This window comes from Tamandua tetradactyla, chromosome X, assembly GCF_023851605.1.
Source record: "Tamandua tetradactyla isolate mTamTet1 chromosome X, mTamTet1.pri, whole genome shotgun sequence".
In the NCBI taxonomy this organism is placed as follows: Eukaryota; Metazoa; Chordata; class Mammalia; order Pilosa; family Myrmecophagidae; genus Tamandua; species Tamandua tetradactyla.
In genome coordinates this window covers 54355862-54379755 of record NC_135353.1, presented here as the reverse complement: position 1 = coordinate 54379755, position 23894 = coordinate 54355862, and the positions used below count along the sequence as shown (strand labels likewise).

At 35.7% G+C, this 23894-nt stretch overlaps 1 protein-coding gene and 1 non-coding gene across 3 annotated transcripts in view; one reads left to right on the top strand and one right to left on the bottom strand.

The window, feature by feature from the left end:
- HTR2C (5-hydroxytryptamine receptor 2C) overlaps positions 1-23894 on the top strand; it is a 289867-nt gene that overhangs the window by 54626 nt on the left and 211347 nt on the right. The gene's annotated exons all lie outside the window — the stretch shown is intronic.
- On the bottom strand, positions 1744-1850 carry LOC143672252 (U6 spliceosomal RNA). The gene has a single exon (XR_013169722.1). It is a non-coding gene; the product is annotated as a U6 spliceosomal RNA (small nuclear RNA).

The window sequence follows — 23894 nt, the reverse complement described above, 5'->3', positions numbered from 1 at the left end:
CATTCCACGCCAATAAAAGGTGTTAATAATAAGGTGGTATATAGGTATCCAGTGTTTTAGCATGATTGTTCTGTAAATCAACAACTTCTCCAATAAATTAAATAATAAATTTTAAAAAGTAAAAAAATAAAGTAATAAATTCATAGATGCTCAATTCTAGAAATTCAAAATGTAAATCCCCTACACAACATACCTAGCAGTGAGAATTCATTCTTGGACAATTAGGACCATTAGAAGCAGCATAGGCAACTCAAGGGCCAAGGCTTTGGGGCCAGATATGCCTGGACTGCAATCCTAACTACTGTTACTCAATATCTTATATTAGTCATATTAGTTTCAGCAAGTTTCTTAACTTCTCTGAAGCTCACTTTCTTAATCTGCAAATGACTGAGAAGACACACAGCATTTAGTCATTAATATCAGGACCAACACAGCAGTGCCATCTCCCAATTTCTCAAATATAACAAAAAGAGCTATTTTCTTTCATTTGGATCTCTATGATACCAAAGAACTCCCATCCAGAAAATTGATCTTACATTCTTCTCTTTACTTTCCTGGTACCGGATTTTCATGGTTTGTTACTTTCTGTGCCCCATGATTCATGACCCAAGAATCCCAAACAAGGGCAACTCTGCTATAATCTGGAGAGAGAATGTCCTCTTACCTGACTGAGGATAATGTCTTCAATTAATTGTACCTGGTCACTCAGCTGAAAATTCCCACTAAATATGATTCTCATCTGATAACAGCACACATTAAAGTGTTTAGAAGAAGGCATCTTAAATTAGGAACTGCCTTTAGATAAATATGAGGTGTCAAAAATACAATTCATGCTAGTAAGGTCAATTTCATTGAGCCTGACACAAATATTTCAGTTTTGCATATCTTCAGCTAGACGGTTGTGATGATACAGTATATCTTGCAGAAAGACTATCATATTGATATAAAAATCAAAATTAGTTGGCTTCCTTTGGCTTGCCTTCATTATCATCTTATTGTTTGGAATGGCTTCAGCAATTTATGATATATCCGTTAAGCAGGTTATTAAAAATCATACCCTGTTTTGGTAGGACCAATATGTTGTCACTTTAAATCCACATAGTAATATTTTTGTCTCCTTATGTTTTGAGTTTTGATCTTTTTAAAGACTGCTTACATAGATATACCAAATAGAGTTATATTCTTTCACTATGGTGATGAAATTTGGTGGCCATCGTTGTCTGTGTTTTCCCCAAGTTTAATTACACATACCTCTTCTATTGTCTCCATGAGTCTCTTTGTTCTCTGTTGAATGTTTCAGAAGAGGAGGATATGAGTCAAATATCACAAAAACATTATAAAAATAGAAAAGGAAGAACGTCAAAACTTGGCAATTCTAAAGTCAGTAATATAAGATATTGGAAATTCTGTAATACAAGCATTCTACTTAATATCCTTAAATGTTCAAAAATTTTAACTTTTTAAAGCACTTTCACATGCCATCTCATTTAATTATTATTATTATTAATAGTAGTCGTACCAGTTATTATATACCACAACCCGAAAACTGGATATGATTAACTGCATTTTACAAGTGAGGAAATGATAACCAGAGAAATTAAGAAAATTTTCCTTCCTCAGAATTAGTAGAGTTTAGTTTAGAACCGAACTCTGTATTTTACTCCAAAGCTTGACCTCTTTCCATCACTTCGTTTGCACAATAAAACAGAGTTTTGTAGAGATGGTAGCATCTTTTTTTTTTTTTTTAATATGGAACACTTCACGAATTTACATGTCATTCTTGCGCAGGGGCCATGCTAATCTTCTTTGTATCGTTCCAATTTTAGTTTATGTGCTACCAAAGCAAACACAAAAGTAGTATCTTTATTCTCAACTATCAGGGTTTGGTGAAGAACTGATTGCAACAAGTGTCCCTTTCTTCATTCCATTCCATTCACAACCAAAGTGGGTATTATGCTCATGATAGTAAAACTAGTCATCATTAACGCTGGAACCAGAAATCATGTTTCATTTTTGACCTCTTACCACAAAATCATTCTTTCTGCCTTCTTATTGCCCTCTTAACTCTAATCCACTTATATTCGGCTTGAGGTAAATTCTGGTGAAGACCATCTTAATATAGTTTTCTAATTATTAAGAGTTTCATTTCACTGATTAGGCAACATTGTGTCTTGGATTTTTAACCTAAATTAGAGATTATATAAACTAAACATCCACAGGCACAAAATGACCCTAGGTTTTATTTCTTGTCTTTTAATTAATTAAAGAATGCTATCAGTGTTAAATAGGATTAATGACTTGAAAGAACACTTTGTTTCATAAATGTTCTCACTTGGGAAGTTGGCAACAAATATTTAATCAAACTAAAGAAAATTTTGCCAAGGGAAGCAGAGTGTAATTGAAACACCCCGATCAGACTGGAAAGGAGTTTATACTCATAAAGCACTTGGCTGTAGGATAGGACAGTATATATGAAAAAGTATAATTCTTGGGATTTGGGGAATGAACCATCAGAAATTAAGCAAATGGGACCAGGAGAAGAAAATATCTCTTTGGGGCACAATATTAAAATTAACCTTGTTCTAGTTTCTGAAACCAGCCTTTGAAGATTACATATGTGAAATAGTCTTAGCCAAATTTTGGTAAGTAGATTTCAAACAAGTTTTAATGTAAATATTGTTGGAGATAAACATTTTCTGAGCAAACTTTTAGCATTGCTCTTTTAGTATAAATTTAGTGAGCCAGTAAGAATAGTTTGGGCATCTTTATATTCCTCAGATAATTAGGAAGACAACTGCTAGTTTATACACAGAGTCTGAGAACCAGGAGACCTTAAAAATCAAATATTCAGCTCCTTCATTTTATGGATTTAAAAACTAAGACTCTAGTTCTTTCAAGTTTTCATTTTAGTCTAAAAACATGGAATTAATAATTTGCTTATTTATGACTTAATTGTGGTTCTTTTATTAATAAAAGCTAATGAAAATGGGAAAACACTAAGGATCAATGAGATTAAATGGATTGTCTACTGACATAAGTAAATACTATGAGATCAGGGAGTGTAGTCTATGTACAGGGTCTTGTCTACTGCACTAGGCTGTAGTCTATTAAACCATAACTGCCTTAGGCACCTGGGGTTTCCCAACCATACCTGGCCTTGGTTCTGCTAGGCATTTATAATTTGACAAACTCACAGTATTTAGGGTTTTGAAGTCATAAAATGGCCATATCTCTTACTTTACCTAGCACGTTTGTGTTGACATGAGCCTTGCGTTTCTCAAGTCTTCAATTGTACGTAATAGTCGTTTAAATGAGCATGTGTACAGACGATGCATAGGTTGAGGGATTCTCCTGATGTGTCAGGTTAATTGTATGTTGCCTAGCAAAGAGAAATCTCAAATAGGGCTTATATAGCTAAGATTACAATTCAGTGAAAACCTATCAATTACTCCATGCACAGTTAAATAAACTATGATGTTAGTAACCGCATTGAAAAAAATTCTATGAAACCATAATATTGCCATTTGTAGTCATAGAAAAGACAATGCAATATCTTTAAACTGAAAAAATCAGTTTCTTATTTGGTAATGTATACTTTATAATTCTAATTCTTTAACTTTTTATTTCTCTGTTGAAGAAGCTTTAATAGAGATATTTTGGGTTTATAGAACAATCATGCATAAATGCAAAATTCCCGTATAACCATCCTATTATTCACACTTTGCATTGGTGTGGAACACTTTTTATAGTTGGTGATAGTACATTTTTATAACTCTACTGCTATCTATAGCTCATGGTTAAGTTGAGGTTCACTGTTTGTGTAGTTCCATGGATTTTTAAAAAACTTTTATACTATCATCAGACATACAATCAAACATTTACCTTTTTAATCACATTCACATATGTATTTCAGTGCTCTTAATAATACTCACAGTATTATGCTATCATCACCACCATCCATTACCAAAGCATTTCAATCATTCAAAATAGGAACCCTGTACATTTTTATCCTTAACTCCCCATTCCTTATTGCCATCTCATATCTCGTTCATCTGTATTCTAGATTCTGACTGTATGAGTTTGCTTATTTTAATTATTTCAAATCAGTGAGTTCATGTAATAGTTGTCCTTTTGTGTCTGGCTTATTTCACTCAGCATGATATTTTCAAGGTTCATCCAAGTTGTTGCATGTTTTAGGACTTCACTCCTTTTTACTCCTGAATAATATTCTATTGTTTGCTTTTATCACATTTTACTTATCTATTTGATGTTTGATGGACATTCAGGTTGCTTCCATTATTTGGTAATTGTGAATAATGCCACTATGAACATTAGTATGCAAATATCTGTTCAAGTCTCTACTTTAAATTCTTCTGGGCATATACCTAGTACTGGGATTGCCAGGTCATATATTATTTCTAAATTTAGCCTTCTCAGGAATGGTGAAACTGTCTTCCATGATGGCTACCCATACTTACATTGCCATAAACAATGAAGGAGTGTTCCTATTTCTCAACATCCTCTCCAACACTTGTAATTTCCTGTGTTTTTAATAGCAGACATTCTAATGTGTGTGGAATGGTGTCTCATTGTGGTTTTGATTTGCAATTCCCTGATGGCTAATGACGTGGAGCAACTTTTCTTGTGCCTTCTGGCCATTTGTATATCTTCTTTGGAGAGGTGTCCAGTTGAGACTTTTTCCATTTTTTAATTGGGTTGTTTGTTTTTTTGTTGTTAAATTGGTTTCTTTATATATTCTGCATATTAAACTTTTATCACATATGTGGTTTCCAAATATTTTTTCCCATTGTGTAGGTTATTGTTGATTTACTTTCATGATAAAATCCTTTGAGGAACAGAAGTTTTTAATTTTAAGAAGCCCAATTTCTCTATTTTTTTTTTTGTCTCTTGTCTTAGGGTATAAAGCTTAATAAGCCAGTCCCCAACACAAGCTGCTGAAGATGCTTCCTCAAATTTTCTTCTAAGAATTTGGTAGTTCTGGCACTTATATTTATCTCTTTGATCCATTTTGAATTGATATTTATAAGGTGTGAGGAAAGGGACCTCCTCCTCCCCATTACTTTTATTACTACTATTATTATTATTTTCCAAATGGATATCCACTTTACTCAGCACCATTTGTTGAAGATACTGCTCTTTCCCAAATGAGTAGTCTTTGCCCCCCCTGCCAAAAATTAGTTGGGTTTAAATGTGAGGGCTGAATTCTGACCTCTCTATTTTATTCCATTTGTCTATGTATCTGTCTTATACCATGCTGTTTTGATTATTGTAGCTTTGTAATAAGTTTAATATTTGGATGTGTGAGTCCAGCAATTTCATTCTTCTTTTCTCAAGATGGCCTTAGCTCTTCAGGACCCATTACTTTTCCATGTAAAGTTGGTGATTGGCTTTTCCATTTTTGCAAAGAAGGTTGTTGGAATTTGGTTTGGGATTGCATTGAATCTATAAATTGCTTTTGGTAGTAATGACATTGTAATAATATTTAGTATTCCAATCCATGTATGGAATGTCTTTCGATTTTTTAATTCTTCTTTAATTTCTTTTCGCAGTTTTGTGGTGTACTGTGCATAAATCATTTGCATTCTTGCTTAGATATTTGATTCTTTTAGTTTCTATTGTGAATAGGATTTTTTTCTTGATTTCTCCTTCTGATTGTTCATTGTTTGTACATATAAACAAAACAAATGCAATGTTGATCTTGTGCCTCACTATTTTGCAAAATTAATTTATTAGCTCTAGAAATTTGTTTTGTATTTTTCGGGATGTTCTGCATGTGCCACCTGCAAAAGGGATGGTTATACTTCTTTCTTTCCAATTTGGATGCTTTTTATTTTTTTTCTTGCCTAATTTCTTTGGTTAGAACTTCAAGTACAATGTTGAAACAATAGTGGTGATAGTTGGTATCGTTGTCTTGTTCCTGATTTTAGTTGAATGCCTCAGTCTTTCACAATTAAGTAAAATGTTAGCTGTGGGCTTCCATATGGGCCCTTTATCATATTGAAAAAGTTTCATTCTGCTCCTAGTGTCCCAAGTGTTTTTATCAAGAAGTGCTGATGGATTGTTTCAAAGGCTTTTTCTGCATCAATTGAGATGATCATGTGTTTTTTCCTTCATGTGTTAATGTAGTAATACATTAATTGATTTTCTTATACTGAGCCAACCTTGCAAACCAGGGATATATCCCACTTTACCATATTATATTATGTTGTAATACACTATTGTTCAGTTTACTAGTGTTTGGTTGAGTGTTTTTGCACATATAGTCATGAGATGAAGGTCTGTAGTTTTCCTTTCTTCTAGTTATCTTTACTTGACTTGTGTTTGAGGGTGATGTTGGTTTCACACGATTAGTTAGGGAGTGTCCACTCTCCTCAAATGTTTGAAATAATTTCAGCAGAATTGGAATTATAGCCTCTTGGAATATTTGGTAGAATTCCAGTGAAGTGGTCCTGTCTAGGGCCTTTCTTTGTTGGGAGATTTTTTATTACTGATTCAACCTCTTGACTAGTAGCAGATTTGCTGACGTCTTCTATTTCTTGAGTCAGCATAGGCAGTTTGTGTGTTTCTAGGAATTTGTCCATTTCATCAAGTTACCTAATTTGACATACAACTGTTTATAGGGTCCAACTATATTTCTTTTTAGTTCAGCAGATTGGTAATAATGTCCCCCTTTTAATTTCTTATTTTTGTTATTTGTATCCTCTGTTTTTTTCTTTGTGAGTCTGGCTAAAAGTTGGTCGATTTATTGATCTTTTCAAAGAACCAACATTCGGTTTTATAAATTCTCTTTTTTGTTTTTATTCTATTATATTTGTCTCAGTTTTAATTTGTTGTTTACTTTATTCTGCTTCTTTGGGTTTAGTTTGCTCTTCTTTTTCTAGTTCTTCCAGTTTTGAGGTTAGGACTGTGATTTGAAGTCTTTCTTCCTTTTTAATGCAAGCATTTGGGGCTAAAAATTTCCTTCTCGGTGCTGCCTTCACTGTGTCCCATAAGTTTTAGTACATTGTATTTTCATTTGCATTCTCCTCAAGATATTGCCTAATTTCACAAGTAGTTTCTTCTTTAATTCATTTGTTTTTAAAGAGTTTGTCAAAGTATACAATCAATGCTTTAAGTTTCATCATATACTTGTGCATTCATCACCACAATCATTTTTTGAACATTTTTATTACTCAAAACAAATGAAAATAAAATATAAATAAAAAGACCTCTCAAAACATCTCATAATCTTTGTCCTCCCCTAGTATTTATTTATTTATTGTCTTTTTTCTTATTCATCTGTCCAAACACTGGATAAAGAGAGTGTCAGTCACAAGGTTTCCACAATAACATGGTAACATCATGAAAGATACAGTCTTACAAATAGCTTCAAGAAACAAGGCTACTGGATTACAATTCTACAGTCTTAAGTATTTCCTTCTAGCTATTCCAATACACTAAAAACTAAACTCTCTCCCCTATTGATTTCTAGCTGCATTCTATTATTGTAAGAAATTATACGTTGTATGATTTCAATATTCTTGAATATATTGAAACTAGCTTTTTGAGCTAATATATGATCTATCCTGAAGAATCATCCATGTGAACTGGTGAAAAATGTGTAGTCTCTTTTTGTTGGTTGAAGTATTTTATATATGCCTATTAGGATTAATGATTTAGAGTATCATTCAAGTTTTTATTTGATTTGATTTATTGATATTCTGACTAAATGTTCTATACTTTATTTTAAATGGTATATTAGAGTCTTTTAATATTATGTAGAACAACCAAATTCTCCCTTCAAATCTGTTAGTATTTGTTTCATATATTTGGGGGCTCTGCTACTAGGCTCTTATAAATTAAAAATTATTACATGTTCTTATTGAAGTGTCCCCTTTATCAGTATATAATCCCCATCTTGTTTCTCATAATCATTTTTGATGAAAATCTATTTTATATGAGATATAGTGGGAAGGTGGATAAATAGGAAGCTCCAGGACTCAGTCTTCCCACCAACAGAAATACTAAACAGGAGAAATTGCTTAAAACAGCTATTTTGAAATCCCAGCGGCCTGAAGAAAACTGTACAGCATATCGGGAAGAATGAGAGGAAGAGGCTGATGCATTACAGTAAAGAAGAGTAAATTTCCTCTATGAGGAGGCTGCCAGAACCCATACCCCACTCTCGGAGCAGTCCAGTCCTGGTTTAGTTTACTCGTGCTAGAAAAAGTTGTAAAAATCCTCTTCTGCAAGACCAAGAATAGACACAGCTGATTGCTGATCACAACTTTGGATTAGAAAATTCCGATTGCTGGGGCCTTACTCTGAAGTCAGCCATTGTTTCAAACTGCCCTGGTAAGTCAGGGCATCCATTACTTTGATCCATCCTAGGCAGAGGCAGTGGCAGTTGAAACTAAAAGATGCTGTGCTTCTTCAGGGTTGAGGGTAATATTTGGTTGAAGGACTGCATTTGCTGGGCAGGCCAGGAAAGCTCAGCATGGAATTTTTGGAACCCTTCCATATCCAATCCCTAGGACATGTTGGAGCTGGAGACAATGGGTCCATGTATCTATTTCTCCTGGGAATGATTGACTTGGGAAAGTACTCTCTAATGTTCCCCATTCCCATAATTTGCCCTTTAGGCAAAAGCAAATAGAGACAATGAAAAGAGCATAAAAAAAAAAACAACTATAGAGGTGGATAGTCTGGGGAGAAGGAGGCTTTTCCATGGGGAACAGAGGGTACAAACAAACTCCTGTAAAGGGGAAAACTCCCAACCACTTAAAAAGCAATATGTCAGGACAAAACAGAGTTCTAGAGAAACAGGGAAAACCCTGCACACTGAATGTGCCTGGAACAGACCATCCTAATAAGAGAGCTGAAGTTCAAGAAAATCTTTGTCTTATTGTTAGCTGGTTACACAACCAAGAAACAATATCTCAGGGAATACATCTTAGAGTTAACATTTTAAAATATTAAAATGTTTAGTGTGCAACAAAATGAGACAAACAACAGAAGAAGAACTGATGGCTAACTCCATGGGAGAGGATAAAAATCCAGAAAACATCTATGAGGAAGGCAAGAATGTGGATATACTTAACAAAGCCATTTAAAAAAGGATCTCAAACTCAAAGAGATGAAAGAAAATAGAGGGAAAGAACCAAAGATATCAGGAAAACAAGGAATGTGCAACATGAGAGTCTGTAAAAAGAGATGGATGGACACGTTAAAAGGAAACACAAAGAACTACTGGAGTTGAAGACCCACAATAATCTCAATGAAAAGTGTCCAGGAGGGTTTCTAGAGCAGAATAGAATTGGGAGGAAAAGGAATCAGGGAAGTTGAAAACAAGGTACTTGAAAGGAGTCAGGCTGAGGAACACAACAACAAAAATGGGGAAATATTAAAAAGAAAAACAGCCTAAGACACTTCTAGGACACCATCAAGCATGGCAATATAGAAATTAATGGAGTCCCAGAAGAAGAAAAGAGAAACAGGCAGAAGGAATATTCAAAGAAATAATGACAGAGAACTTCTCAAACAGAAAAACATGTGACTAGGCACATGTAAAATGACCAGCAAACGTAAAAACAGGATAAGTATGAAGAAAAATATACCCCATCATATGTTGATTAGACTATCAAAAGCAAAGAACAAAGAGAGAGCTCTGAAAGCTGCAAGAGAAAAGCAATGTGTAACATACAAGGTCATATCAATATGATTTAGTGCCGATTTCTCTTCAGAAACCATGGAGGTAAGAAGGCAGTGGATTGAAATATTTAAAATACTGACAGAAAACAACCGTCAGCTGAGAATTTTATATCTGGTGACACTATCTTTTAAGAATGAAGAAAAAGTTAAGACATTCCCAGATTTTTAAAAAGTGGAGGGAGTACATCACCACTAGACCTGCCCTATAGACAATGATGAAAGGAGTTCAAAGGACACTAGATGATGGTTCAAATCAGCATAAATAAAGACCTATGGTAAAGGTAATCATTTGAGTAATTATAAATGCCAGCATTCTTGTATTGTAATTTTTTGTATGTAATTTTGCTTCTTACATCCTATAGATGATAAAACTGAAATGCAAAAAAGCTAATGATAAATTTAGCTTTCTTTCACATAAAGTGTACAAAGATAGAAGTAATAAAAAGTTAAAGAAATGGTGGGGTGATGTAGGAGTATAGGAAATCTATTGAGTTCTATTGAAGTTAAGTTAGTATCAAACCAAATATATAGGATATTGAATCTCAACCCCAAGTTGAACAAAAACAAAATAGATGAAAAAATATATCCAATAGAAAAGCCAAGTCACTAAATATAGTACAACACTAAAAGCAAATAAATACAAAAGTGGGCGTTAACAGAAGTGAGTGACAAAAAGGCATAAGATTATAAAGGTTAAATTGCAAATGGGCAAATGAAAATCTGGTATTATTAGTAGCTACTCTAGAAAAAAATAGATTAAACTCTCCAGTCAAAATGCAGAGATTCACAAAATCGATTTTAAAAAGCTTGACCAAATTATAGGCTATCTGCAAAAGACTCAGTGTTATAGTCAAGTTCATGCGTCAATTTGGCCAGGTGATGGCACTCCGTATTCTCGTCAAGCAAGCACTGGTCTAACCATTACTGAAAGGACATTTCGTGTGTGGTTAATTTTATTAAATCATCAGCACATTGATTGCATCCATTCTGATTATATCTGCAGTCAGCCAAGGGGAGTGTCTTCTGCAATTAGTGATGTTTAATCAGTTGAAGGTTTTAAAGACGTTGGAAGAGAGAATCTCCCTCTCTAGTTTAGCCAGTCAGCCTCTCCTGGGGGTTCATTGAAGACGTTCATTAGAGCTGTCAGGTAGCAGCCTGACCTAAGGAATTTGGAGCCCTGCATTCCCACAGTTGTACGAGACACATTTATAAAATCTCAAATTTACAGATATCTCCTGTTGGTTCTGTTTCCCTAGAGAACCCTGCATAATACAGATTGGGATTGGGAGTGATTCTTGAGAAACAGAATCTTAAAGGTGGGGTTTTGCTATTGGTTTTCTACTCAGATTAGACCCAACGGCGCTAATGACTCTATTTTCAATAATCAGTCCATGCCATGAATTGGCATCAGAGATATGCAAAATATCACCATTTGATTTTGCTAATTGTGCCTTTAAACAAGGCAAAGTTCTGGGTGACAGTTTTTTTGTCACCTTAAGAGAATTTTTTGGAGTTAAGAAGTATAATGATGTTGGCTGGTTGTTCTGAGATATGTTGGATACAGTTATAAGAGAACAGGATGAGCTGAAGGCTTCTAATTTGCAATTAAAATACCATATGAAAGACGTAAAAGTTTCTTTGTGTGTCCTTAAAGAAAATCTTATTTCCTGTGCCGCAGACTTGAGATTTCTGAAATACAGATCAAAGTCTCATTGTGTGAGTAGCAGATTTATAACATAATCTAAATTCTCAACATTGCATGGTGTCCACTGTTAAAGTAAAGGCACTGATTGGGAACAAATGGGATTCTAAAAATTGGGGTGGGGACATATGGGTTGATAATGATGGGGATGGAAACTTGGATTATGCTGAGAGTTTGCTAAATGAACCTCTAATGGTTGACCCTGATGAAACAGGCCTCCCACCTCCAGTCTACCTTGAGGAAACAGCTTCCTGACCCCCAGTCTGACCAGAGGAGTCTGCTATCCAACCTCCATCTAATAAGATTAACTATTCAGTGTCTGTTAAACCTATAACCTTCTCTCTTGGTGAAACAGCCCTCATTCCTCCATCTGAAGAGATTAATCCTGTTTTACCAGATGAAACTGTAATGGAATGCCCTGAGTTAATTGGCTTGAAGGAAGCATTTAATTCCTCCCATGGCCCCTACCACCCCTGTATTCTTCAAAACATATGGCTAGACTAAAATCACAACAGGTCCCAAAATGGGAGATCCAAAGTGTGACCTATGAGGTAGTACACTATGCTGCAAAGAACTGCACGAGTTTCTTAATTTATATAGACAGAAATCAGAGGAATATGTATGGGAATGCATATTTAAGGGGTGGGATAAGGTGGAAGGAATACAAAGTTGGATCAGGCTGAATTTACTGATATGGGCCAACTAAGCAGAGATGCTCCTTTCAGTGTTGTAGTTTAAGGTGTTAGAATGGGTGGTAACAGTTTCTGCAGTTGACTGAAACATGAATTAAAAACTGGTCAACATTACCTGATATTAAAATGCCAGAATTTCCCTGGATAATGTACATGAGGGTATCCAAATGGTTTGAGAGATTGGAATGATAGAGTGGACTTATCTTGGAAGTCCAGCTCACACACCTCTGGAATGTCCAGAGGGCACACCTTTTACCATGACTGTGAGAAATAAGTTTGTGAGACTAGCTCCATCATCGCTGAAGAGTTCTGTAGCTGCCCTTTCTGTAGGTCAGATATTACTGTGGGAACTGCTGTCATTGAGCTGCAATCTTTGAACACAGTGGGAATGATTGGATCATGAGTTGGGAGAAGCCATGTGGCAGCATTTAATCATCAATGACAAGGTCGTTGTGGCCACCATAATGGACAGCAGACTCAAAGCAGCAGTCAAAATAATCTGACTTGCAGAGACCTATGGCATTGGCCAGTAGATCATGGGGTACCTAGAAGTAAAATAGATGGGAAGACTACTAAATTCTTGTTTGAGCTATATAAGCAGAAGAGTTTTAGGTCAAGTGAACAAAACTTTAATGTAATAAAATTCTCATATATAGTATATAAGATATATATGAATATATCTCAAAATTCTAACTTAAATTGCAAAAACAGAGGGTTGATAAGAGGCCCCTTAATCACTTCCCAGACTTAAGATAGTTCAACAGTTCCAGAGCCTCTTGAATGAGGGGAAAGCCATGTATCCTTGGGGGAAAATCCTGCACACTGCCAAATTTATATTGTTACTCTTTCTCCCAGCCTTCCCCAAAGTAACCTATGGACTTCAACCAGGGTAACTGTGCATTAGGGGAAAAAAAAGATCAGATATTTTGGGGATTATTAGACACTTGCTCAGAGGTAATATTAATTCCAGGACACCCAAAATATCACTCTGATCCACCAGAGTAGAGGCATTTGGAGACCAGGTGATTGATGGAGTTTTAATTCAGGCCCATCTCACAGTGGGTCCAGTGGTTCCCCAGATGATTCTGTGGTAATTTTCCCAGTTCTAGAATGCATAATTGGAATAGCCATAAGGCAGAATCCCCACATTGGTTCACTGACTCATGCAGTGAGGGCTATCATAGTAGGAAAGGCCAAGTGGAAGACACTAGAACTGCCCTTAGCTAGGAAAATAGTATATCAGAAGCAATTCTGAATTCCTGGAGGCATCACAGTGATAAGTGCCACTCTTAAGGACTTGAACGATGCAGGTGTGGTGAGTCCCACCACATCCCCATTTAACTCTCCTATTTGGCTTTTAAACAAAACAGATGAGACTTGGAGGATGACAGTGCATTTTCATAAACTTAACCAGGTGGTGACTCCAATTACAGATGCTGTTCCAGATGTGGTGTCATTGCTTGAGCAATACAACACATCCTCTGGCACCTGGTATGCAGCTATTGATCTCTTATGCTGGTTTGAAACTCTTATGTACTGAAGAAAAGCCATGTTCTTAATATAACCCAATCATGTTAGGCAGACCTATGGTTTGGGTGTGTTCTTTCTGATTAAGTTGTTTCCATGGATATGTGACCCATCCAATTGTGGGTGGGACCTTTTGATTAGGTGGTTTCCATGGAGATGTCTCTGCCCATTCAAGGTGCATCTTAAAAGACTGCCAGCAGCAGAAACCCACCCTCACTTCCTGATTTGACACTATTCCCCAAGGTAGTCAGCCTGCTACCTGGTGGCAGGCTGATTACATTGAACCACTCCTATCATGGACGTGGCAGCAATTTTTTCTAACTGGAATAAACACATAATCCAGATAGTGTTTAACTTCTTTCAATGCAATGTGTCTGCCAAAACTACCATCATGGACTTACAGAATGCCTTATACACCATCATGGTATTCCACTCAGCAGTGCTTCTGATCAAGGAATCCTCTTCACAACAAATGAAGTGAGAGAAGTAGCATATGCTTATGGATTTCTCTGGTCTTACTATGTTCCCCAGCATCCAGATGTAGCTGGGTTGATAGAACAGTGGAATGGCCTTTTGAAGAGTCAATTACAGTGACAACTAAGTGGCAATACCTTGCAGGGATGGGACAATGTTCTCCAGGAAGCTATGTATGCTCTGAGTCAGCATCAAATCTATGGTGCTATTGCTCCCATAGCCAGGATTCATGGGTCCAGGAATCAAAAGGTAGAAATGGGAAAGACACCACTCACTATCACCCCTAATGAGCCGTTATGAAAATTTTTGCTTCCCTGAAACCTTAAGCTCTGCTGGTCTACAGGTCTTATTCCCTAAAGGAGGAGTGCTTCTACCAAGAGATACAAGAATTATTCAATAGAACTGAAGGTAAGACTTCCACCTGTCTGCTTTGAGCTTCTCATGCTTCTGAATCAACAGGGAAGCAACGGGAATACTATATGGGATGGTGTGATTGATCCTATCAAGGAAAAATAGTACTACAACTACGCAATGTAGGTAAAGAGTTTTCCTGGAATACAGGAGATCCCCTAGGACGTTTCTTGTACTACCTTTCTCTGTGATTAAAGTCAATGGTAAAGTACAACAATCCAAATCCAGGCAGGAATAACAATGGTTTGGGTCAGAAACTTCAGGAATAAGGTTTGGGTCACCTTAGCTGGAAAATAGCCATGGGCAATGGAAGTGCCTCCTGAAGATAAAGGGACCATGAAATGGTTAGTGGAAGAAGGGAGTGACAAATATGAACTCTGACCACATGTAACCAGTTACTGAAAAGAGGACTGTAGAGATATGAATATTTATTCCTTGTTTTGATATGAGTATGTTTGTATTTATACACAAAGCAAATATCTTTGCTTTCTTCTCTATCTTAAACCTTTACATGACATAATTTTTATTGTTCATGTCATAGTATTTTAGTTATAGAATATCAAGTTTAAGAGCAAATGTTACTCAAAGACTTGTACCCTATTCTGGAGAGATTTAGTGTATTTCTGGTTATATGTGCGATAGTTGAGTGATGCCAAGTGAAAAATATGGCCATTTTTTGTTCTATTTAGAAATTAAATATGGTTTAAGGTAATTTGTATAGCTGCAAAGTTGACAAAGGGTGGGCTGTGATGATTTTCTTCATGTGTCCACTTGGCCAGGTGACGGTGCCTAGTTGCCTGGTCAATCAAACAGTGGCCTAACCATTACAGCAAGGACATTTTCTGGCCAGTTAAAAACATCAGAAGGCTGGTTTATTAAATCGTCAACACATTGACTACATCCATAGCTGACTGTATCTGCAGTTGGCCAAAGAGTATGTGCTCCACAGTTAGTGACATTTAATCTAATCAGTTGAAGCCTTCATAGGCTTCAGAAAAGAGAACCTGTTTCTCCCACTTCAACCCCCCAGACTCACCTGAGGGATTCATTGAAGACCTTCATTGGAGTTTGTGGCCTGGCCTATGGATTTTGGACTTATGCATCCCCACAGTTGCATGAGACACTCTTATAAAATCTCATATTTACACATAGTTCCTGTTGGTCCCATTTCCTTAGAGAATCCTGAATAATACATTCATCTTAAATTCAAAGATACAAGGAGGTTGAGGGTGTAAGGATGGAAAAATATATAAATAGTACCTGAAAGAGAGCTGGGGAAACTGTACTAATATAATATAAAATAAACTTGAAGTCAAATCCAGTTGCAAGGATCAAAGATGCTCTTTATGTACAGATAGAGGGGACAGTTCAACAGGAGGATTTAGTATAAATAAATATACACTTAGCAGTAGAACCCCAAAATATATGAAGTAAACGCTGGCAAATTCAAAGGGAGAAATTGATGTTTCTATATTATGAGTAGGAGACTTTAATACAATATTCTCAATAATGGATAAAACATGTAGTCATAAAATGAATAAGGAAGAACAAGACTTGAATGATACTCTAACCTAACTTGAACTAAAGGAGGTATCTAGTACACTTTATGCAACAAAAACAAAATACACATTCTCAAGTGCATATCGATCATTTTCCATGATGGACCATAAGTTGGGTCATAAAACCAGATTCAATAAATTCAAAAATATTGAAATCATGCAATGTATATTCTCCAACTTCAAGGGAATGAAGCTAGGTATCAATAACAGAGGGAGAGATGGAAAACTCACAAATGTGTAAATTAAACAACATACTCTCAAACAACCAATGGGTTAAATAGGAAACAGAAGAGAAATTAAGAAATAACTTGAAGTGAATGAAAATGAACATATGATATCCCAAAGCAGTGAAAGCAATGTTGAGAATGAAATTTATAGCTATAAATTGTCCATGTTAAAATAGAAGAAAGACTTCAAGTAAGTTAACCAACCTCAAAAAATGAAAGATCTAATAAAAAGAAGAGCAAAATAAACCCAAAGCAATCGAAAGGAAAGAAATATCAAAGATTAAAACAGAGATAAATGGACTAGAAGTCCAAAAAAAAAACCACCACAAAATCAACAAAATCAAAACTTTGTTCTTTGAAAAGATTAAAAAAATGACAAAACTTAGGTAAGACTGACAAGGAAAAAGAGAGATAAGGTACAAATAATATAAAAAAATGAAAACGGCAGACATCATTACCAGCACCACTGAAATAAGAAGGACTATAGAGGAAATTATGAACAAATGCATGCCAATCAATTAGATAATGTACATGAGATGGACAATTCTTAGAAACACACAAACTACCTGTACTAACCTAATAACAAATAGAAAATCTTAAACTAAATTACTAGTAAAGAGATTGAATCAGTCATCAAAAAACCTCCAAACAAAGAAAAGACCAGAACAGATTCCTTTAAAGGGGAATTCTACCAAACATTCCAAGAAGACTTGACTCCAATTCTGATAAAATTTTTCCAAAAAATTGAAGAAAAGGAAGAATTCCCTAATTCATTCCACCTGGCCAACATCACCTTCATACTAGTGCCAGATAAAGAAATCATAAGGAAAAATAACTACATGCCAATATCTCTTGTGAATATAGATGCAAAATTCCTCAACAAAATACTAGGAAACCAATCAATAGTATAATAAAAGAATGATACACTATGATCCAATGGTATTCATCCCTGGCATGCAAGGTTTGTTCAACATAAGAAAATCAATTCATATATTGCGCCACAACATTAACAGAATGAACGGAATAAAAACACATGATCATGTCATTGATGCAGAAATGGCATTTGCTAACATTCAGCATCCCTTCATAATAAAAACACATAGAAAACTAGAAGTAGAATCAAATTACCTCAATATGATAAGGGACCTATATGAAAAACCCTCAGCTATCATTGTACTAATAGTGAAAGATTGAAGCTAGCCCTCGAAGATCAGGAATATGACAAGTATGCTCACTTTCACCACCATTATTCAATGTTGTACTGCAAGTTTTTGCTAGAGCAATTAGGCAAGACAAAGATATAAAAGGCATCCAAATTGGAGAGGAGAAGTAACTCCCTATTTGCAAATGGTATGATTTTACATATGGAAAATCCTGAAAAATCCACAGCGGAGCTCCTAGAGCTAATAAATGAATTCATCATAGTGGCAGAATACAAGATCAACACCCAAAATTCGTATTGCTTATGTACACAGGTAGTGAACAATCAGAAGTAGAAATCAAGAAATAATTACACTCCCAATAGCAACTAAAAGAATAAAAATATATGGGAATAAATCTAACCAAGGATGTAAAGGACTTGTACACAGAAATCTACCAAACATTACTAAAATAATTCAAAGAAGACCTAAATAAATGGAAAAACGTTCCATTTTCATGGATTGGAAACTAAACATCAATAAGATGTCAATCCTAACCAAAGCTTTCAGAAATCTCTCCTTATCCTTCACATTCTAGAATGTGATCAGTATATGATGAGGTATATTTTTCTTTGTATTTATCCTCTTTTGTGTTCCATGGGCTTCTTGGATGTACTTATCCATGTCTTTTGCTGCTTTAGAAGTCTTCTGTCGTTATTTCTCTCAATATTCTGCCTGCCCCTTTCTCTCTCTCTTATCCAATAATGTGTGCATTGATATGTTTAATGGTGTTCCAGAAGTGTCTTAGCCCTTTTTCAATTTTTGTCATTTTTCTTTATGCTCCTCAACCTGACTTATTTCAAGTGTCTTGTCTCCAAGTTGACTGATTCTTTCTTCTGCCAGCTACAATATCCTCTTCAAACTGTCCTGGGAATTTTTCATTTCTGTTATTGCAGTCTTCAACTCCAATATTTCTATTAGGTTCCTTTTAAAAAATTCTGTCTCGTTCCTAAGATTCTCATATTGCTCATTCATTGTTTTCCTGACATCCTTTTATTCTTTCACTGTATTTTCCTTTAACTCCTTAGCATTTTCAATATCGTTTTTTAAAGGCTTTTTTCAGCATGTCTACATCCCAGTCTTCTTCATTGGTATTTTCTGTACTTTTATCCTCTTCCTTTTAGTGGACCATAATTTCCTGTTTCTTTGTTGTCTTACACTCTTTCTTTGCACACTGTATATTTTAATATTTTAAAATGTTAACTCTGGGGATTATTTTCTGAGGTGTCTGTTTCTTGGCGTTTTAACCAGCTGGTAATAAAACGCAGATTTTTTTTTTTTTTTGAGCTTCAGCACTTCTATCTGGAAGGTCTTCCCACGATGAATGCAGAATGCATGATTTCCCCACCTTTCTGGGCCTCTGTCTTGTCCTTGGGTTTTGCTTGTTAGTGGTTTTGAACTACCCCTGTTTATAGGATTTTGTTTGTCCCCTCTGTTTTGCAGGGGACAAACCTCCTTCTCCTGGGTGTTTGAAGTGGGCAAGCCTTTGTTCCACACTGTCTAGCTCTAGAGTTTCCTACATTCTTTTCATTGTCTGTAGCTGCTTTTGCCTGGTGGGCAAATTCTGGAGGGCAGGTACCCTGGAAGTGTTCTTCCAGTGAAAACAATGCCAAGGAACAATGAAAGGGGTGCAGCAATGCTCCACAGTTTTCTGGGTTGTGTATCAAGAACAGCAACAAAAGCTTCTTCCATCGCTTCCCAAAACTGACGATATTTGCTTGTCTCCCAAACGCAGCCCTTCAACTAATTGCCCACGCAACCCTGGGGAAGCATATTGTCTTGAAGTCTCCTCCATAGCAGCCTCTGTACAGGGTGGATTGAAACATTTCCTGCCCTCAGAGCTGGGCTTCCATCGATCCGAAATCATTAATCAATAACCATGATCAGTGATCAGCTGTGCCCACCCTTGGTCTTGGGAAAGAGGATTTTTACATCCCTTGCTGTAATAAGCAAGCTAATCAGAGGCTGGACCCCATGGTGTTCTCCCATGAGAGTTGTAGATGGACATCACAGCTGCCATGCAGAGAGAGCAGATTTACTGTCTTTTACCATGGTGTATTGGCTGCTTTCTCCCATTCTTCCCTGGATTCTGTACAGTAATCTTCTGGCCTCAGACTTTTGAAATAGTTGTTTCAGAAAGTTCCTGCATTTTTAAGTTGTATTGGTGGAAGGACTGGTTCCTCTAGCTCCTTACTCCACCATCTTCCCATAATCCTCGAATTCCTTGACTCTCAAGACAGTAAGAAATACCTGTTGTGAGTTAATTATTAAATATAGTATTATTCCATAAAGTTAATCAGCCTATAGCATGCATATATATACATATATATATCCAAAATAGCATTGCTCAAGTCTTCAGTACTATTTATCATTGAATGAATTATATTTAAAATTATCTCTCCACTCTATATTTTGCCATTATCTAGAGTCCACATTTGACTTAAAGTTTGCCCACAGTAGTTTATTACTAGTTTCTTTCTAGAAAAAGAAAGAGAAAGAGAAGGAGAAGGAGAAGGAGAAGGAGCGGGAGAAGGTGAAGAAGAAGAAGAAGACGGAGAAAAGAGAGAGAGAGAATACTATTATCCTCATCATTCTCGTCTTTAAAATTATTTTAAGCGCTATTTTAGTTTTCTAGGCTGCTCAAAGCAGACACCATGAAATGAATTGGCTTTAATAATGGGAATATATTGTTTAGAAGCTTATAGTTTTGATACTGAGAAAAATTTCCAAATCGAGGCAATGCTTTTTCCTGAAGACTGGCTGGCATCAATCTTTTCCTCCTCTGCCACAGGGCAAGGCACATGGCAGTGTCTGATGGTCTCTTTCTCTTCTGAGTTCCATTGATTTCAGCTTCTTTTGTCCATGGCTTTCTCTCTGTTTGTCTGAATTATATTCTCTTATAAAATTTTTCAGTGAGAGGATTAAGACCCATGCAGAGCTAATCCTTAACTGAAGCAACCTCATGAAAAGGTCCTACTTATAATAGGTTTACACACACAGGAATGAATTAGCTTTAAGAACATGATCTTCTGAAGTACATACAGTTACAAACCACTGCTGGTGCCCTAACACAGATGAAGCAGAGATATAAGGTATGATATCTACCTTTGATGTTACAGAAAGAGATAAATAACACTACAGGGGGGTTAATTTAGATAAAGTAAAAAATATACCATTACTGCCATGTGACAAAGGAGAAGGGAGAGACTATTAAGAATTAGTGGTTAAAGAGGGCCTCATTGAGACAATATCAAACTCAAATGATACATTTTTGAAGCTCAAAGTTGCCATTAGTTCATGTCAAAGGATAGAATAGTATTAACCTTGTTTTCAATGTCTTAATTTTTCCATCAACATGACATTCTACAGATAATCATAGTTTTTGCCTCAGCCCACTAAAATGCCAATCACAATGATAATATAAAGAGGTAAATCACAACATTATGATCTCTGTGGTGATCATTAGCATAATTTACATCACTATGTTTTTATTGTAAGTGGTAGGCATAAGTCATGGGTCCAATAGTCTCTCTAGACCTTCCTTCTGAATAAAAAAGACCATTTAAATAGTACAGATTCTTCTTTTGAGGGATATTTGAAAAATTTTAGTGAATATTATTTTCTATCACAAGGGGGCAGAAAAATAAATTCTTTTCAATGTCTAACAATAGGGTATGCATAATTCACTAAATGAAAAGAAACAAGTAGTGTAGACTTGAATTTATCAGCAAATGCATTCATTCAACAAGTTAATATTGGAAAAACACTTAGTATTAAGGAATTTTCTAGGTTCTAGAAAATAAAGGTAAATAAGTCTAGAACAATGTTTTCATGGAATCACAAGCTAGCAGGAGATATATATATAGAGAGGTATATAGATAGATATTGATATATATATAGATAGATAGATAGATATATTCCACAGTGATCAAATTTGATGAATGCTAAACTAGAAACAAACACAAATTTTTTAGAGAAATATATCAGCCTAGAAGCATTCTCTCATTCATTTACTCATTCGAATTATATTCATTTAGGGTCTACTATGTGAGAGGTACTATTCTTGGTGCTTCCTAGGAGCAGTGATATTCAAGTAGGGTCTGGGGTTTTGACAAGCAGAGAAGAAAGAACTGAAATTTCAGGCAGCAAGCATGAAATAAAAATAGTGGAAATCTTCCCCATGTGGTAAGAATGCTGGGTATGTCAATGTTAGAGAAAGCTAGAAAAGGCAAGTAGCTGCCAAGTGAATTTGGAATTCAGTGTGTGGACAATAAAATACCATTTTCCCATTAAAAATTTTTGGAGTTGTGAGTGAAATAAATTGTTCTTTTTATTTTAGAATAATAAGTTTTATAGGATTGTGAAGACTGAATTTAAGGAAAGAAGATTAGAGGCACTTGTTTTATGTATACACTCATCTTTTATATATTTTCTCAAGCATTCTTAACTCACTATCCTATCTGGAAGACTTTTTAAGCCCTGGAGGTAATGCATGGCATCAAACTGACCCTGACCATAATTCATATTTATGGAGAATTTAAGCATTATCATTCACTTCTTTGGTATTTTTTGGGCTAGTCACATTTTTTCTCTTGTTTGTTCTTATTTTTCTCATCTGTTAATGATACTGTGTCTCCCATAAAAATTTGTTTAATTTCAAATTCCATGTACATTTTTTTACAGGCTATCCCATGCTGAATGAGCAATTAAATGTTGCTGAACAACAAGGTTCTTGGTATAAGAACAATATACTTCTATTTCCTATAAGGTTTTTGAAATAAAAATGAAAATACTTGGGGGAGCCACAGTGGCTCGGCAGGCAGAGTTCTCATCTGCCATGCCGGAGACCTGGGTTTGATTCCCGGTGCCTGTCCATGCAAAAAATAAGGTACTAAGAAATGAAAATCCCTAAGAAATAGTTTCTTCCAAAGTATTGTAATGTTAAAATTGTATAAAACTACTTTCTGTTTTTGCAATCTTTGGCAATAGCTAAGAGATTTCAAGGTGATCAAAAGGAATAACAAATTACAAACCCTTCGAGTTCAGTATGATTCTGCAGTAAGCTTCGGTAATCCATATTTTAGAAAATAAAAATCAAAAAGTTCTTAACTTTTTTGCCCCCGCAGAGTCCTATGATAGTGGTCCCTTCAGTGCTTGCAATTGGTATTTCCAGTGACTGGTGGCAATGACATTAATATCAGGCAGAAAATTATTCAAAAAGTTGTCTTAATCCTTGATCTGTGACCTTTGCCTTTACAGTCTTTCCTTAGTCTGATAGCCCACGTTCATTTTTTCAGCTACCACCTGCTAATGACACCCAAGTCTAAAATCTAGGCCTCAAGCTTTTTGAGCTCTTTGAAAGCTTTGTCTTCATATTTTATGTATATTTCTAGGTCAAGAAGAGGAGTTATTTGTGTGGAAAAGCCATGACAAAGAAAAAAGTTTATCCATGTCCAGAGAACAAATTATAAAGATTGAGAGTTAAGAATGTAGGCAAATATCTCATTAATCTGAAGAAAATAGGAAGGACAGTCACATACATCAAAAATATATTTCACAATCTCCTTTATTAATGCCTGCAAATATTTAAAACTACACCCTCTGTGATTAAATAATGTCAGAAACAGACTCAGGAAATAAGGACTTGGAAACTCCTGACAAGAATTTAGTGGAAGAAATCCATTAATAACCTCATAAGTGTCTTCCAGGGTAGGAAAAATTAGGTGAGCAAAAAGTGCTATTCCCATCCTGGAGAGTGGTTCAGCAGCTTGAATCTGAATTCACGAGTTTAAGGTACCAAACTGCAGTTCAAACTTAGTGTACCTAGACAGTTAAAAGGAGCCATTTGTGATGTCACATCAGAAGTTTTCAGTACTGTTGATATTCAGTCTTCAGTGAAGAAACCATGCAGATGAATATTATAATGCAGAGTTATCAATAACTGAGATGAAATCTGGAAGACCAACAGTAGATATTCTTCTTCCAGTCAGAATGTGAAGTTAGGTCTCTAGTCAGCTAAACAGCTCTTTCTGTAGCTCTTTCTGGGAAATCAGGCTCTGAGAACCTGTGAGGTGAGACAAGCTGCTAAGCAGCCTGGCCACAAAGGGAAAAATTTGGTTATGAGGAGCCCCTAATAGGCAATAGGCTTATCTCCCATTGGTCCAGTGTTGGGTGGGGCTGATTATGTCAATAATCAGGTGAATTGTGACAACATTAGGCAGGTAGAGACTGACATGCTATTAATTGTGTTATGTGATACACTACAGAGCACTAAGGCAGGCTGTAACCTCAAGAAATTCACAGTGTACCAAGAGAGATACACAAAATAATTACAGTACAATATATATACTAGGATACAAATATGCCCAGGATATTTTGGAAGACTTAGGAAG